The sequence below is a fragment of the Mustela erminea genome, chromosome 5 (genome assembly GCF_009829155.1).
Source record: "Mustela erminea isolate mMusErm1 chromosome 5, mMusErm1.Pri, whole genome shotgun sequence".
Classification (NCBI taxonomy): domain Eukaryota; kingdom Metazoa; phylum Chordata; class Mammalia; order Carnivora; family Mustelidae; genus Mustela; species Mustela erminea.
Window position 1 is genome coordinate 83,522,470 of NC_045618.1, and position 16,109 is coordinate 83,538,578.

A 16,109-nucleotide genomic window follows, 5' to 3' on the forward strand; every position below is an offset into this window, starting at 1 on the left:
TAAGCTCTGACTGAGCGTAGCCTCTCCTGACTTATACTGGGGATTTTTAAACCCATGGTCCATCAACAGTATAGCAGTGGGGAAATGGGCTTCAGGGGATCCAAAGAGTCTCCTGCAATAGCATATTCATACATTTTTATCAGTTACTTAAGGGGGTATATTTTCCCTGAAAAATTTGTGTCAAGAATTGTGAAGAGCCTGAGATTTTACTGTACTTGCAAACTACTAAGTTAGCCTTTAAATGGATATTGGTAGACTTTCCATTATCCTTGGATTAGAGACAGAAAAGTTTATTACAGCCTTAGCAGTAGCCAGTGTATCAGAATTTAAGGCAATTCTCTGATCTTTGGTTCCTACAAAGAGGGCCACATAATACCTGTATATGTAGTAGGTTGTGTCACAAGAGGAACTCTCAATTTAGGGAACCTGAACTTTTTAGGATGGACAGTAAACATGTCTCCCCTTTGCTCTGGAGGGAGAAACACCAGCTCTGACCTTCAAGGCTGTCCTCTATACAAATAAACTTGAATAGATAGTCCGGTACAAAGGGTAGTTAGTGCCTGGCCTAGAAGATGTGGAGAAATGCAAGACACTTTTCTCTCAGCAGTCTGCATCATTGTCATGACGATCATTTAGAAAGATGAGAGGATGTAGTGATATAATTGTCCTATAGTTTCAAGTTTCTCTGAGCTTAATGCAAGAGGAAGTCAACTATTTGAGAGGAAATGACAAAGATTCTGAATGGAAAGTTTTCCAAAATGGCGTAGGTTTGGTTGATTCAGTACTGCATAGGTCCTTTTAACGTTAATATATTAACATTCTCATGACCTCTGTTTTATCACAGTTGATTCTTGTCCTTTTTTGTAAGTATGCTTTCTTCCTGGTTTGCTCTATTTATCTATAAATTTTAATTTGTTGAGAGTTCACTTTGTGTTTTTGCGTTATATTATTCAAGTTTCTCCACAGCTCAGTAAGATAGGTTCTGTCAGTATCTCCACTGCGTTGCTAAAGTCAGAATTACTAAGGATTTGGAACTGGGCTCTAGTCTCAGTCTGTTGACTTACTACATCATAGAGATGACATTCTTTGACCACACTGGTTTCCTTCTGATTCTTTTTTTAAAAATTTTTTATTTCTTTATTAACATATAATGTATTGTTAGCCCCAGGGGTACAGGTCTGTGAATCACCAGGTTTACACACTTCACAGCACTCACCATAGCACATACCCTCCCCAATGTCCATAACTCCACCACCTTCCTTCTGATTCTTAAAGAATTTTTTCCTATGGTCCTTTTTTCTTCTGGGGCTTTCCAATTTTTCCCACATCACCTTCCTGCCTCATAATGTTTTTCCCTTCCCTATACCCAAGTCCTTACCTCATATGGGCCCAGCTGATTCTATAGATCCCTTCTTATACATCGCCTTTTAATACCTGCCATGGACTTGTAGGTATTGAATATTTTTGCACCCCCACATTATACTAAGTCACCTTATCTTCTGATTTTGTAGTAACCATATCTGTAAAGCTAATGATTACAATGACAACATAAAGAAGTCAACCAAAGACTTACAGGTCATACCTAGCTTTGTGGTAAGGTAATATAATAAAGATTATTATAAAGAGATTATGATCTTGTTTGGCAAGTTATAATCTGTAGTCCTATTTCTTGCATAGTATTTATAACATCCCATTGTGAATAGATTTACATGTTGTGATTTATGGTGGCATGGATCAAAATGTAGCCCTATCTTTTGCAAAGCATTGCACTTATGTATACACCATAATTTGTTGTTATAGCTCGCTTAAAAGGCTTGGTTAAAATGATGGTGGTTTCTGGTCATTTCTGATCGAGTTATAAATTAGAAGGTCACCTCCAATCAATGCCCAGTGACTTGGCACTTTGCTTTCCCATTTTCCAGTCTTCTAGCCTCATTTTTATCCCATAGGTTTTAACAGTATCATGATACTATAATTTAATGATCAAAACAGGATCTAATAGCTCACAAGACCACTATGGCCCAGATATTCTCTATTGGATACATTCTATAATTATTCTCTGTGATGGAGATGCTTACATAAATGTCAATATAATATCTGGAGATCATGTTAAAATATCACACTGGAAGGTGCTCTTGAGGAATGGACAATGGAATATAGAAATCATTTTAGTGTTGAGAGCAGATGCATCATCAGAATCTATTGTTAAAATTCTAAATATCCATAACCAGTATAAAGGACCATTAATCAAAATATTGGATGACAAAGAAATAAATAATAGTTTCTTGTGTTCTTGTCTTTCTGCATAGATTGTGACCTCTTTGGAAGGCAAGAAATCATTGTCCCCCATTGTGTATGCCCAGGGATGAAAAACATTCCTAGAACAGAGTTAATGAATGGAGGAATGAATGTCAGTTCTAATTATGCCTACTTCATACTTAAGATTTTATCCCAGGTAGTCCCTATATCTGTCAAAAATCTGCAACTATACTTGGCATACCTCATTGTCTCTGATCTAGAAAAGAAATTAATAGGGAAAATTAAAGTATTTTATAATTATAAATATTTTCCTAATGCTTAGAAATTTCTAGTGTATTCTAAAATTTCAAAGCTAAATTATTTACATTGTTTGATCTGGATTCCCTGAAAATTATGCCTCTATAACTCTACAGAGAATGATTTTAAGTTTGAGATGTGTCACATCTCTCCATTAACCAAGGAACCAAGAAATGTTAATTAGAACTAAATATACCACTGATAGTTTCTTTACTTCCAAATGATACTAGCAAACAGATGAATTCTGGAACAATGGAATATTTCCAATTAGAATGATATTAAACCCATTTTATAGTTATAATCTCATAAAATTTGAACTCTATTCTATATTTCACAAAATTATACCTATAATTTAAGTTGATTAGACCAAAATTTAAAAATGCAATCATGTAAAATAGAACAGGTTACAAAAAGAATTGACATTTTTCTGGGGATCTCTTCTCTAATTGCCTGGTTCAGTCATCACGTGGCCTTGTGTAGCTAGTATGTATAACAAAAATTTTTGCACAGAAAATCTCCTGTAAGGATACACTAAATAACCATGATTAATTTAGCTCTTTACCATGATTGAGTAACAGTAGTGAACACTGTTACTTTCCTACAAACCAGTAGAGGGATAAAACTTGATAAACTTGCTTGAACTTAATATATATATAGAAATGAAATAATTAATGACTCCAGGGAAAGAATGGATCAGTAGTTCAAATATACTTATTCCTTTCTCTCTTTACTCTGAACATTGCTCACTTTCTCCAAAGTTTATTACCTGTAGTCACTAAATTTTTTCTTTAATGCATAGGATCCCTATTCAGATATACTGATGTATGTCTTGAATAACTTTGGGGATGAAATTTAACTACAGTCTTATTAATATACCAGTAAAGAAACACATCATCCAGTTCTCTGAAACTAAAATAACTTCAGACCTGTTGATATATATACTTCAATATGTTCAAACACACATGCACACACACACACACACACACACACACGCACACACACACAGCCTATGCAAATAGAAACAGAGCCCATGCTATAATACAGTTAGAAATTCTGTTCAGTGTTAATAATGAAGAGTCAGTGTAACAGAAAGCAAAAGCTTTCTTCTTTGCTCGAAAAGAGCACTGAGTTGCAGAAACGCAAATAAGCATGCATGGCTATGTGATGTCCTGGCATGACGATGATATTATTTATTTTGTTCAGATCCACTCTGGCTTCCCAACTCTAAATGGAAAGTGGTATCTTCTACATCCGATATCTATTTAGGAAGACTGCACTCTTCTGAAGAGAAAACAGACTATCTCTGGAGTATGCTTTTCTACCTGGAAAATTTGAGCAACTATACAGTGTTAATAATAATATTTTAACAGTTGCTGCTTATTGCATTATTATTATGTGTCAGACACATACTAATAATAAGCTCTTTTGACATATTACCTCAATTTTCTAAATATTTGAATTAGTTATTTTGTTAATTTCATCTTTGGGGTTTTTAAGCATTGCTCAGTGTAAGCATTCATTTTCTTTTTCTGGTGTGTATATTGCATTTGTCTCTTGCAGAAGTTTTGAAAGCTGTGAAGTTTCAGTTTTATTTCGCCAGGTCGCTCCCTCATGCCTGGACTTACTTCTGCCCGTCAGTTTGGGGCATGGGCACTTCTTAATCCTGGATTTGGTGGGAACATCACGGTAAGCGTTCCAGGCTTAGGGAAGTTCTCATTTTCTCTGATTTTATAGGCTAGGACATTTTGTTGCCTAAATGTTGTACCCGTCACTTTTGAGGTGTTGTGGTTACACTCCTGCTCCCCACCCCTAGCTCAGCACAGGGATATTTGGCTCAGCTGTCACCTTCTGGCCACTCTTCTTGCTATAGTTCTTTATCTCAGACTCACTTGGCATTTACTTAAACATACTTCAGTTCCCTTAAAGTTAGGCTGAGCCTTTCCCTTTTCAAATTTGTTTCCATTAGAGGTTTATTTCTCTTTTTGAAAAACAAAAACAAAAACAAAAAACCAGTGCTCCTTCTCTACTTTGATTGCTTTTTCTTGTTATTTTATAAATTCTTTAAAATCACCCCCAAATAACTGAATGCTTCCAGAAATGTTAATACGTCCTTCCTCACCCCGTGGACCTACCATTGTCTTTGGTTTTTCTTAGCCAACTATATTCTGCTTCCTTGTGTACCTCCAAACCTGAGGTGAGTTTCTACCAATAGACACTTTCAGCCTTTATTTCCATAATCTCTTGGCAGCTTTTGTCACCCCTGGTCACCCCTTCCTTTTGGAGACACTCTGTTCCCTTGATATCTGTTTCGCTGTGCTTTTCTGATGTTCCTCCCAGCTCTCTTGCTCTTGTTCTGGCCTCATTTTCTACTCATCTCATTCTGTACTCCCTACAGGAATCTGCCATATATGTCCACGGCCTCATCAAAGGGAACAGAGATGCTGACAGTGCAACAGTTCTTCATGTTCGGTGGGATCTCTCCTGCTCTCTAAACCCATATATACAGCTGCATATTGGGCATAGCCATTCAGTTGTGGCTTGGGCACCTGAAGCTCAAAGGGACCTGAAACTTAACTGTATAGTACTTGGCACACAGTGTGTGTTCAGTATATATTATATGTCCAGATGAGTGAGTAGCAAATAAGTAAATACATGGGTAGAAAAGGTAGCCTCAAAAGAGACTCATAACATGATGATGGTGATACTGTTATCTTGCTCTGTCAAACTGTTGACGCAGAGACTCCTGAGTGCCTTGATCATTGAAATTTGTCCTGACTTTCTGATCTCTCTTTTGACCTGGTTTCCAGACACAAAATGCTTATTTTGACTGATTCTTGGACACCGCATATTTTTATGTTCCTAAACTTTTGCTTTTTATGCTCCAGGAACCACAGATCCTTTGTTCCTAGACCTGACCTGATTTTTGACAGGGGATGCATGCTATTTAATAAGTTGTGTGTGTGTGTGTGTGTGTGTGTGTGTGTGTGTACATGTGTACTTTAATTGTAGCTCACATGAAGACTCCAGAGATGAGTAATGACCCTGAGTCTAGTGTTAGGGTTGAACAACTGGAATAAGATAACCCTTTAGAAAACTGTGTTTTCATTTACATAAGCAAATATTTTATGGACTTTGATTCTATTGTCATTTTGCCATTTTTAGACTTCTTTTCTTTCATGAAATCTGTAGTTGGCATGGAGGTTCAGGTTCATGTTTCTTCCCTAAGCCTGTTCAGGTTTCTGGTAGACATAGACTGACTTATGATTGTAATAGTAAAAGAACAAACCCATTTAGGGGGAGCCCCATGAAGATGCACACAGTGCTGGTTTTCGAAGGGTGGAGCATGCTTCAGTCCCTCAAAACAGTGTCACCTCTTTGTGTGAAATTCCTGAGTATTTTCAGGCTTACTGAGGGAGAAGATCCTCTCTTCTGGATTTATCAAGTAGGAAGTATAATGCAGTGCTGCAGTCTAGAGTCTTTCTAAGCTCAAGTATACACCATAAAAAAGGGATATGTGCATCGAAGTCAGATAGCTTATGAAAACCAGCACAAGCATTTTATGACTATGCCTTAAGGGGCTTAAGGGACATACCATGAATGATGTTTTATGTGAATTTTCACTTACACTTTTTGTGAGTAATGGTTAATTGTTGAATTAGGCAGAATCTACAGCTTTTCCTATCCTTCTAAATATGTGTCATTGGGGGCTCTGGAAACGAAGGGGATATATTGCTTATAAGGTAGTCCTCAAATGCCTGGAAGAACTTTAAAAGGAATATTATCCAAGAAAGTTTTCTTACTTTCGTGCTTTCTTTGTATTTATATAAGTTTTCTTTTTCATTGACTTACAGTCATTACCAAACTCACATGGTGAGTTTAGGAGAGAAGCAAGAAAAGCAGTATTTATTACAGTAGTCCTGGAGAAGCCATAGCTTAATATATGTTTATAGCCTTATATATTTCTTGGAACATGAGAAAAATAAAAGTAAAATTCTGCATTAATACAAAAAGAATCAGTTCAAATATAAATGGAAGCTAAAGAAACATATCTCTTCTTGTGCCCTGATGGTGGCTGGCTGAGAGGTCTTCTTGGGCAGATCAACAGGAACACCACAGTGGAATGTCAAGTTATAGACTTCTTTTGGGGGTGGGCAGTTACTCTATGCACTATGAGAGCTTTTATTAATTCCAAAATAATAAAAATGGCTTTTCCTCATTACTGTATCCATTAGTCAAATGTAGTCATACATTCTTTGGGTTTTAAAACATTATTTCGGTCCCTTACTATAGAACAAAATCCTTTCTTTCCTGTAAATTTTATTCATACAACATGTATACTTACATGTTTAATGTGGAATTAGGAAAAAGGAAAGTTACATAAAACCTAATAATGATTCTTTAAGACATAGTAGGAGATGAAAACCTCCAAGAGGACAGCTAAATTTAATCCCAAGAACCACAACCGTACTGTCTTGTGTTTGGGTTTATTGTGTCTTCCCAGCATATGTGCTTAAACATGTTTGCCAACCTCTGGAATTATTTAGAGAAATGTTTGTGCAGTTTAATTCCCCACGTAAATGGTAATTTCATGGCAGTTCTTGAAATAAACATTTTTAAACTTGAAAATATTTTGTGTCTATTTCCATTATAGAAACAAATATTTAAAACCCAAAGTAATATTTTACCAGTAATTTGAAACCTAATAACATTTCTCTGAAAAATGTGAATTCATATCTGATTGTAGTGCTGCCATCTGATATTGGTTCTGCTCTCTTTCATACTTAATCTGTATAACATGTTGTGATAAATTGCTCCATATCTCAAATGGAGGTTGCCTTTCACTTATTCAGTGTGTTGTCTGTTACCTTGTGTGGACACACGCTCCATTGTCACCATCACTGACGTCACCATCATCATCATGGGATGAAGGCAAGTGCTTTGAATTCTCTCTGTATCTCAGGCCATGTGCTAAGAGCTTTACTTATATTATCTCATTTAATTCCCTTGAAACCCTCTGAGGAAGAGATCATACCTCCATTGTATGGGTGAGGAGCCAAGTCTTCTCCTCGAATCAGCCATGGTCTTACTTAAATTATTTTAGAAAGCTACATTTCAGTGGTGAATAAAAAGGAAAAGGGTCGAGAATCATTCAGAAGTTGAAATACAGAACAGCATATGATATTCAGTTGCCCGAGTAGAACATAAGCTAAAATCCTCTTAGGCAGATAATCAAACATGAATACAAAACCCCTCAAATAATTTTCATTTGCAGTTATGGCAGCAGAAGCAGCAATTAGAAAGAAAGAAAGTTTTGTTGTTTTTTAAACAAATATTTTGGTACAGTGGTATGTTGTTGTACGCACGTGTGAGTGTGTGTGTGTGTCTGAGTTTAGGGCCTTAACTGGATTAAAGGGAGGCGATATTTTGAAAAGTGTCCTCCTACCTGTAGAGGAGGACACCCCAAACTATGAGTTGGTTGATTAATATTCTTTTGAATTGAAAACTGTAAAGATTTAATTTTTATTGTTTGAGTTATTAAAACTGGATTTTGAAACTATCAAGCACTACTGATTTATTTCAGACTGCAAGGAATAGCATCATCATAAAGGTAGAACTAGACAAATCATTTAACAGCACATTAATAAATGATGAAAATGTTACCTTAATGAGAAGAGTTTGTTCTTATGAATGGAAACTTAAGTGCAAGCATTAACAAGAAATAGGTTACTAACATTATAGGAAATCTAACAATATACTAAAGTTTAGAAATTTATACCACAATTTTAAAATACATGTTTCTTTCTAATTCTAGACCCCTTAATCTCCTTTCCTTCTAGAGCTATCTGTTGTTCAAATGGGGAGTACACAGTGGTTTTTCTCATTGTTGGTGGTGATAGATGATGATCCTGAAGAAAGTCTAGATAGAGTTCAGTGATAAAAATGATATTTTCTGGGCCAAAGAAATTGCTTTAAAAACTCAAGCAGTTCCGAATGCAAATAAATCATGGCAAAACAGGTCTTTTCTCTTGGCTGTAATAAGCCCCATATTAGCTGTCTTCCAGATTTTAAATACAGGGGAACATTTGATTAGGAGAGCTTTGCCAAGTGGAAAGAAGACAGCAGAAAGGGGCATTAAATTGAAATAATGGGCAGTGAAAAAAAATAATGGATCAGGCTGTTCCAGAGCAATTTGGAGGGGAAGAAAAGGAAGAAACTTTGCAACTGGGTTCTCCAGCTTTTTCAAAGAATGTTCTCCTCATCCCTCAGTGAAGTGCTAGCTGCAAAGGGAGGGCCTGAAGTGGGTGTGACTTAGGTACTTGACACTGAGGAGGGTATACAGAATCTCTGCTTATTGACTTGAATCATACTTGTTGACTTGGTGGCCCGCAGCTTCCAGCCAGCTCAGCTCAGCTCTGTCATCCCCTGGAAGAATCATTTAAGAGACAGAAGCTGTCGTCAGTGCAGTGTTCAACTTTGAAGTTAGACAGAATGGGGCTCTCCATTTTCACGTGTAAATTAATTTTACATTTGAAATTAATATTCAGTATTCAACTAGAACTTAGTAAACGATTCAGGGAGATAATGCATGGGCAGATGCTTTATAGATTTTAGAGCTCTCTATAAATACCAAGTAATATGACAATTGCAGGACATAAATAATTCTGGTGCTCAGTATTTAGGACTCTTGTTATTGTTACAGAAAAAAAGACAAATAGACTGGGGAGAAGCTGTGGTTTGAGAGGTCCGAGATGCCAGTCATTAACAGAAGATCCCATTTTTCACTGTCTGTTCTTCCTCGATACACCTGAAAGTTATATTCAAAGAATAATTACTTTGCCTTCACTAAAATGCATTTTCCAATGAGATCACACTTATATGAAAATAGTGATTGAATGTGGACTAAATAACTGATAATATCTAAAACAATATTGTCCCCAACTAGGAAATTTTCTGCAGCTCTTCGTTTCACTTTTTACCACACTAAAAAAATGACAAACATCCATTGATTTAGAGCTTGCTATATGCTAGACTCTGTGCTAAGAATGTATTATGCATTATTCATTCCCTATTCAACCCTATGGGAGAGCTGTTACTGTTGCCATCTTATAAATGAGGATGCAGCAGTACAGAGAGGTTAAGTAAATTGCCTAAGGTCACACAGCTAATAAATTTTAGTCAGGATTCCATCCCAGGGCTCCTGAGCTCCAGATCCAAGCTTCCTATTTGATATACCACATATATTATGGGAAATGGGCTGAATTTTTCCTATATTTCTATTTCTTGAAGTCGAAAAAATCCAATTGTTACATATGTACTTACAGTATGCTATAGTGTGCTATAAATAGAAGTGAAAAAAGTATCTCAGGGAAGACATTTAAAATTCTCTATGAGTAGAGGAAATGCTGAAGATTTAATAGAAGCCTCTCCTGTAAATCAGGTAGCCTGTTTATCCTGCCAGAGGATGAGTCTGTATATTTTAAAAGGTAGAATTAGAGTAGCATGAAGAAGTGGTAGTTGTGAAAGTCTAACAAAACTGTGTTTAAAAACATTCTTAATATATGGGTCATATAATGTGAATGTTCATAAAACGCTTGGATTTGAGCCCTTGGTTCAAATTCTCAAGATGATCCAGGTTGTGTCTTAGATATGCATTAAACTATATTATGTCAATACATTTACAAGTTTTATACTTGAAATATAATTGCAGGTTAATTGTTCCTAAATCCAGTGATAAATTTAATAATGGTACCATTTCAAGTTTTAAATCACATTACTTTTTATAACCAGGACACTGTATATGACAAAGTTTATTATCTGACACCGTGTCTGCGGGGCAGGAATCTTGGGGTGCCTTCCTTCTCTGGGTGATTTGGGCTCAGGATCTCTCAAGAGATTACAGTCTTGAGTGCTGAGGCTGGAGTATTGCTTCCAAGATGGCTCAGCTCTCACGGTTATTGGCAGGTCTCCCTTCCTCACTGGCTGTTGGCTGAAGTCTCCTTCCTTCACTTCAGACTTCTCCCTAGGCTGCCTAAGTGTCCTTGCAGTGGCAGCTGGCTTTCGTTAGAGTGAGTGATGGGTGAGAGGGATGGAGGGAAGGTGGAGGAGGGAGAGAGAGAGAGGAGAGGGAGGTAGGGACAGAGGAGAGAGAGGAAGAAGAGAGACTAGATGGAAGCTGCAGTCTTTTCGAACATTGAAAGTGTCAGGCCATATTCTGTTGGACACAGACACCAGCCCTGGTATGGTGTAGATGGGAACTATGCAAGGGTATGAGATACTACTAGGAGGCTGGGAATTAGTGGGAACCATCCTGGAGGCTGATTAACTTAAGTATTTTATTAGGAGAAAAATGTACCAGTAATCCCCCAAAGTTTTTATGAGGAGATATTGCCCAGACGATGTCTCAAAATTATAGTTAAAAAAAAAAAAGTCTGAACCAAATCCTATTCCAGCCTTGGACATCACTTGGTGATTTTTGTTGAATTGAATTTGTAGGTTTAGATGGACTTTGATATATCAGACCAAAAAGCTATTTTTATAACGTAAGAACTACAGGTGCTGGATTTGAATGTCTGCTTTCCCGTGTCCCCTGTGCCGCTTCTGAATCTCAGCTTTCTTATCTGTGACATAAGATGAACATTAGTCTTGTAGACTTGTGAGATCTTAGTTGTAAAAATTCTAGTCTGGTGATGAAAAAAAAAAAGGTAAAGAGTGGAATTATTAGATGAGTAGACAAAAAACATTTACTTTCAGAAACATTTTTAAAGAAAATATACATCAAAACTAATTAACTTTGAGCATTCTGCCATAATTCAGAAAAGAATTGCAGGTGGGATTTCCTCTTATTAACTAAATAAGTGAAAAGAAATCCATGTTACTAATAATTTGATATATTGAGGCTAATTGAGAAGAGCAAAGAGACACAAGCATGTAGATGGAATGAAAGGTGAAATTGAAACTTTTTTTTTTTTAAGAGCACTTGCAATAGTGGGGACTAAACTTTTAAAACACATTGAGATAATTGGTGTTAATATAAATGATTTTATAAACCTGGAAGGAAGTTTCAAAGCGCAAGATAAAAAGGAATCAAAGGTCATCAATAGTGAAGCAACTGAAGTTCATTTTGCTTCTTTTCTATTAGTTTACCCTAAGTTAGAGATACGTTAACATGTACAGATTCTCGGTTTTTGAGGAAAGACAAAATGTCCGTCCTTAAATTTTTGTTGTTACTGTCTTGAGTTGCCTCTATTACTCTCAAGCTCCATGACTTCATTAGTTTTCCAACCTGGAGTCCTAACCGCATATGTCCATTTTGATCCTTGTGCAATTCCATGTTTTTTTCTTACATTTCTAAAAGGAATGGGTTTTCTTTTTACTTTTTATTGTTAATGAAAATGTATATTTGGAAAATTCCATGTAACATATTTATACAGTCTTAAAATCATTATAAAAATCAATTACCTTAGCGTATTCATTTTCTTTCTTTCGTTCTTTTTCTCTTTCTTTTTCTTCCTTCCTTCTTTTCCTCCCTTCCCTTCCCTTCCCTTTCTTCCTTCCCCCCTTCCTACCTCCTCTTCCTTCCCCCCTTCCTTGTATTCATTTTCTAAGGCTGTTGTAACAAAGCAGCACAAACTGGGTGATTTAAATAACAGGGCTTTATTGTCTCACTATTAGAAGGATAGATGTCCAAGATCAAGGTAGATAGGGTCAGTTCCTCCTGAAGGCTATGAGGGAGAAGCCATTCCAGGCCTGTCTCACAGCTTCTGGTGGTTTGCTAGAAATCTTGAGCAGACCTTGGCTTCTCTATGTATCACCCCAGTCTTTGCCTTTATCTTCATATGGTGCTATCCAAATATTTTCTTTTTTGTAAGTACACTGGTCATATTGGATTAGAGCCCACCCTGATGACCTTAACTGTGTCTGCAAAGACACTATTTCCAAGGAGGGCCATATTCTGACGTGCTGGGGGTTGGCATCACAACATGACAGCTACGCTGGGTAGGACAGCTAGCACCATCCCAGAAATGACCACCTGGAGGTGTATGCTTCCTTTCCTTTCTGGGGTTACCTTGGTTTGGACTTCTGTGAAAATGATTTCTGTGTTTTTGCTCATAGTTTTATCATTTGCGTATCATCTCTAACAAAAATAGAGCTTTTGTTCAAGACTTCATTTATGAAATGGATACGTTTTTAAAAAGTGGGATTGGGAATTATATGCCAGGAATAATGTTATCTTCAATTCCCCAGGGCAATATTTATTAAAAATGCCTACTTTTAAAGCTGCAAGTAAACAACTTAAAAATAATACTATTTATAACTTCCAGCAGACAAAATAGAATTAGTACCTTGTGAGCTTCATTTCAGATCACATTTTAATTTTTCTATACAGACTGCCTCCTCAGTTGATGACTAATATCTTTGTGAACTTTTCTGAAATGTGTCATGTTTTCTGAGTCTGTTCAAATTATAATGAAATCCATGATCATGGTTTCCAAACTTATCATTACTAACACCTCAAATTATGATGTCCTCTCTAAACCCATTTTGTAGTGTTTTAATCTTGCATATGGTGCTTATTAAGATAGACTCAGGTCTTCCTCTTTTTTTCTGTGTTTCCTTAATTTCACATATGAGTGATATCATAAGGTATTTCTCTTTGTCTGACTTATTTTACTTAGCAGTGTACCCTCTAGGTTCACCAAGAATACAAACTCCTAAATATAAAGAACAAACTGCTGGTTGCCAGAGGAAAGGTCAGGGGGAATGGGTGAAATAAAGGGGGTCAAGTGTCCACTTGTGACGAGCACTGAGTGATGTATAGAATTGTTGAGTCATCACATTGCATGCCAAAACTCACGTAACACCGCATGTTAACTATACTTCGTTAAAAAATATCTGAGAAGAATGAATGAAACAAGATGGAATTGGGAGGGAGACAAACCATAAGTGACTCTTAATCTCACAAAACAAACTGAGGGTTGCTGGGGGGAGGGGGTTTGGGAGAAGATGGTGGGGTTACGGACACTGGGGAAGGTATGTGCTATGGTGAGTGCTGTGAAGTGTGTAAACCTGAAGATTCACAGACCGGTACTCCTGGGGATAAAAATACATTATATGTTTATAAAAAATAAAAAAAAAATAAAAAAAATCTGTATGTCCTAAAAAAAAAAAAGATATATTCAGATCTTAGCATTCTTTAGTGGTTAGTGATCGATATCTACCAGTGGGACTGTTGGTCAGCCTGAGATACAGTGTGTAGTAAAACACTGCAGTATCGCGTTAGCTAAAAATCAAAGAAACTTGATATCTTAGTTTCCTTGTCAAACCTGACTTAGGAACAAGTGTAAGACTCCTCTTAAAAAATATATATATTTAGGGGCGCCTGGGTGGCTCAGTGGGTTAAGCCGCTGCCTTCGGCTCAGGTCATGATCTCAGGGTCCTGGGATCGAGTCCCACATCGGCTCTCTGCTCAGCAGGGAGCCTGCTTCCTCCTCTCTCTCTGCCTGCCTCTCCGTCTACTTGTGATCTCTCTCTGTCAAATAAATAAATAGAATCTTTAAAAAAAATATATATATTTAAAATAGTTTGTACCTGTTACTTCCTTGGAAAACTCCTAAAGATCAGTGTTGCACAATGAAACAAACATGCACACGCACATCACACACGCACCCACAGTCTTTGCTGAAGTCAACCTCATGACAGCACACTTACATTAAATTCCTTGTAATCATGTTTTTGTTTTAATTAAAGTCTTCAGCCCTGTAAGTACAGATGGTTGCCAAATTTCAAATGACCCATAATAAATCCGGCAGGTTGCCTTGTTCTCCCATTGCTCTCTCCCTTGTTAAAATCTCTTCTGGGTCTACTGTAGAGACAAGGGTAAAAAGCAACATTTGCTACATAGTAGATCCTTCATATTTCTTTGTTGAACAAAATACATTTTTAGGAGATCCTTGAGACGTGTGAGTTCAGGAATGGGAAATGGTTAGAAGGACTGATAGAAGGATTAGGATAAGGTAGCTTACCATCAAAGTCTACTTATTTCAGTCTTGTTTGCTCACAGGACAGCCTCCTCCCACAGTGGAGAGCTGTTGCTTGGCTTTACCTGAAATGCTCACCTCACCTTGGGAGGGGAACTCAGCAGCTAGATACATTAGGATTAGCACACAGTTCTTTTTTTAAAGGGTAGATATTTCCAGAAAGCACCCTTCCCTGTTAACATGATCACATTGCCTGCCTTCTTATACCTCAGGTGAAGGTAGGTAAGGAAGTGGTTTTGTTGATGGTGTTGGGCGGGTGGGGGCTTCTGTGATGTAGGAGGGAGTGTTGTCATTAAGACTGGGAGGAAGGCACTTTCAGCTAAGTATCTGGGAAAGAGAATATTCAAAAGGAAGGAAAAATTATAAGAACACATTCATCTGTTTGAAGTTTTTGCCTTGAACTAACTCCAAACTCAAACTTGGAATGGGATAGAGTGGAGCTGGTTGATTTTTTTTTTTTAATTTCTTTTTTCACTTACTCAGTGTTCATGCTGGGTATATTCGGGTCATAATTCTGCCACATTAAGGTTAAACAGTCATCTAGGACTGATGAGATACCTGATCACAATCTGAAAAGGTTTTAGTTTGAAAAATTTTCCAAGTTTCCTATAAAAATGTACTTTTAGAATTTCATTTGTTTTTAAGTTTGGAATTGCTTGTAAATAAAATCTGTTTATAGTTCAACAAGTGTATTTTGAATTTTGAATGTCATTTCTACAGACGGGATACCTAGAGTAGGTAACCCTTTCAAGTACTGATGTCTGAAATAGGCCATAGGGCATAACTTAAGTGAGCATATTTTTATTTTTATAATAAATTACTTTATTTGAAGTCAAGAACTATATCAAATGGATTTCTCCTCTTTTGGCACATAGTATATTGCCTTGCACATAGATTAATAAATTAACATTAAGGAATGAATGAGTGAATGGTTATATGAAGATAGAGTATACTGAATTTATAACAGGAGCCATTTCATGAGTAAATTTGTGAGTTTAATTATTATTTTCTAAGTCACAAAGGAGGTATCCTTTATTATCAGTAAATTCATCCAATAAATATTAAACAGCGCTTATGATTGCTAGTCATTGTGCTGAGTGGTTTTGGGGGAGCCAAAATGAATGAATCGGGACCTCAGCTCTCAATTTCCAGTGGGGAAATAGTCATAATAATAACACATTAAAACAGGATGAGAGCCACAACTACACTGTACAGATAAAGTGCTTTAGTGGTTCGGAAGAGTAAGAATAATTCAGGTGTTTGGTGACATTTGATTTTGGAAATGTGATGAAGACAAAGAAGGTATATATCAGTAAAGGGATATTTTCTGCAGACAAAAGAAAAATTGGCTACTTGTGGCTTACACAAAGATTAGTCCTTTCCTTTTTTTTTCTTTTTTACATAATAAGAATTACAGAGATAGGTTGTTGTTGGTTTAATAACTGAAGACAGGGCTGGTGTCTCCTTCCATTCTCTTGGCTTCTTCTTTGTGGTTAGAAGGTACCTACTCCAGCT

At 36.7% G+C, this 16,109-nt stretch overlaps 1 protein-coding gene across 1 annotated transcript in view; it reads left to right on the forward strand.

The window, feature by feature from the left end:
* NPAS3 (neuronal PAS domain protein 3) overlaps positions 1-16,109 on the forward strand; it is an 840,712-nt gene that overhangs the window by 18,727 nt on the left and 805,876 nt on the right.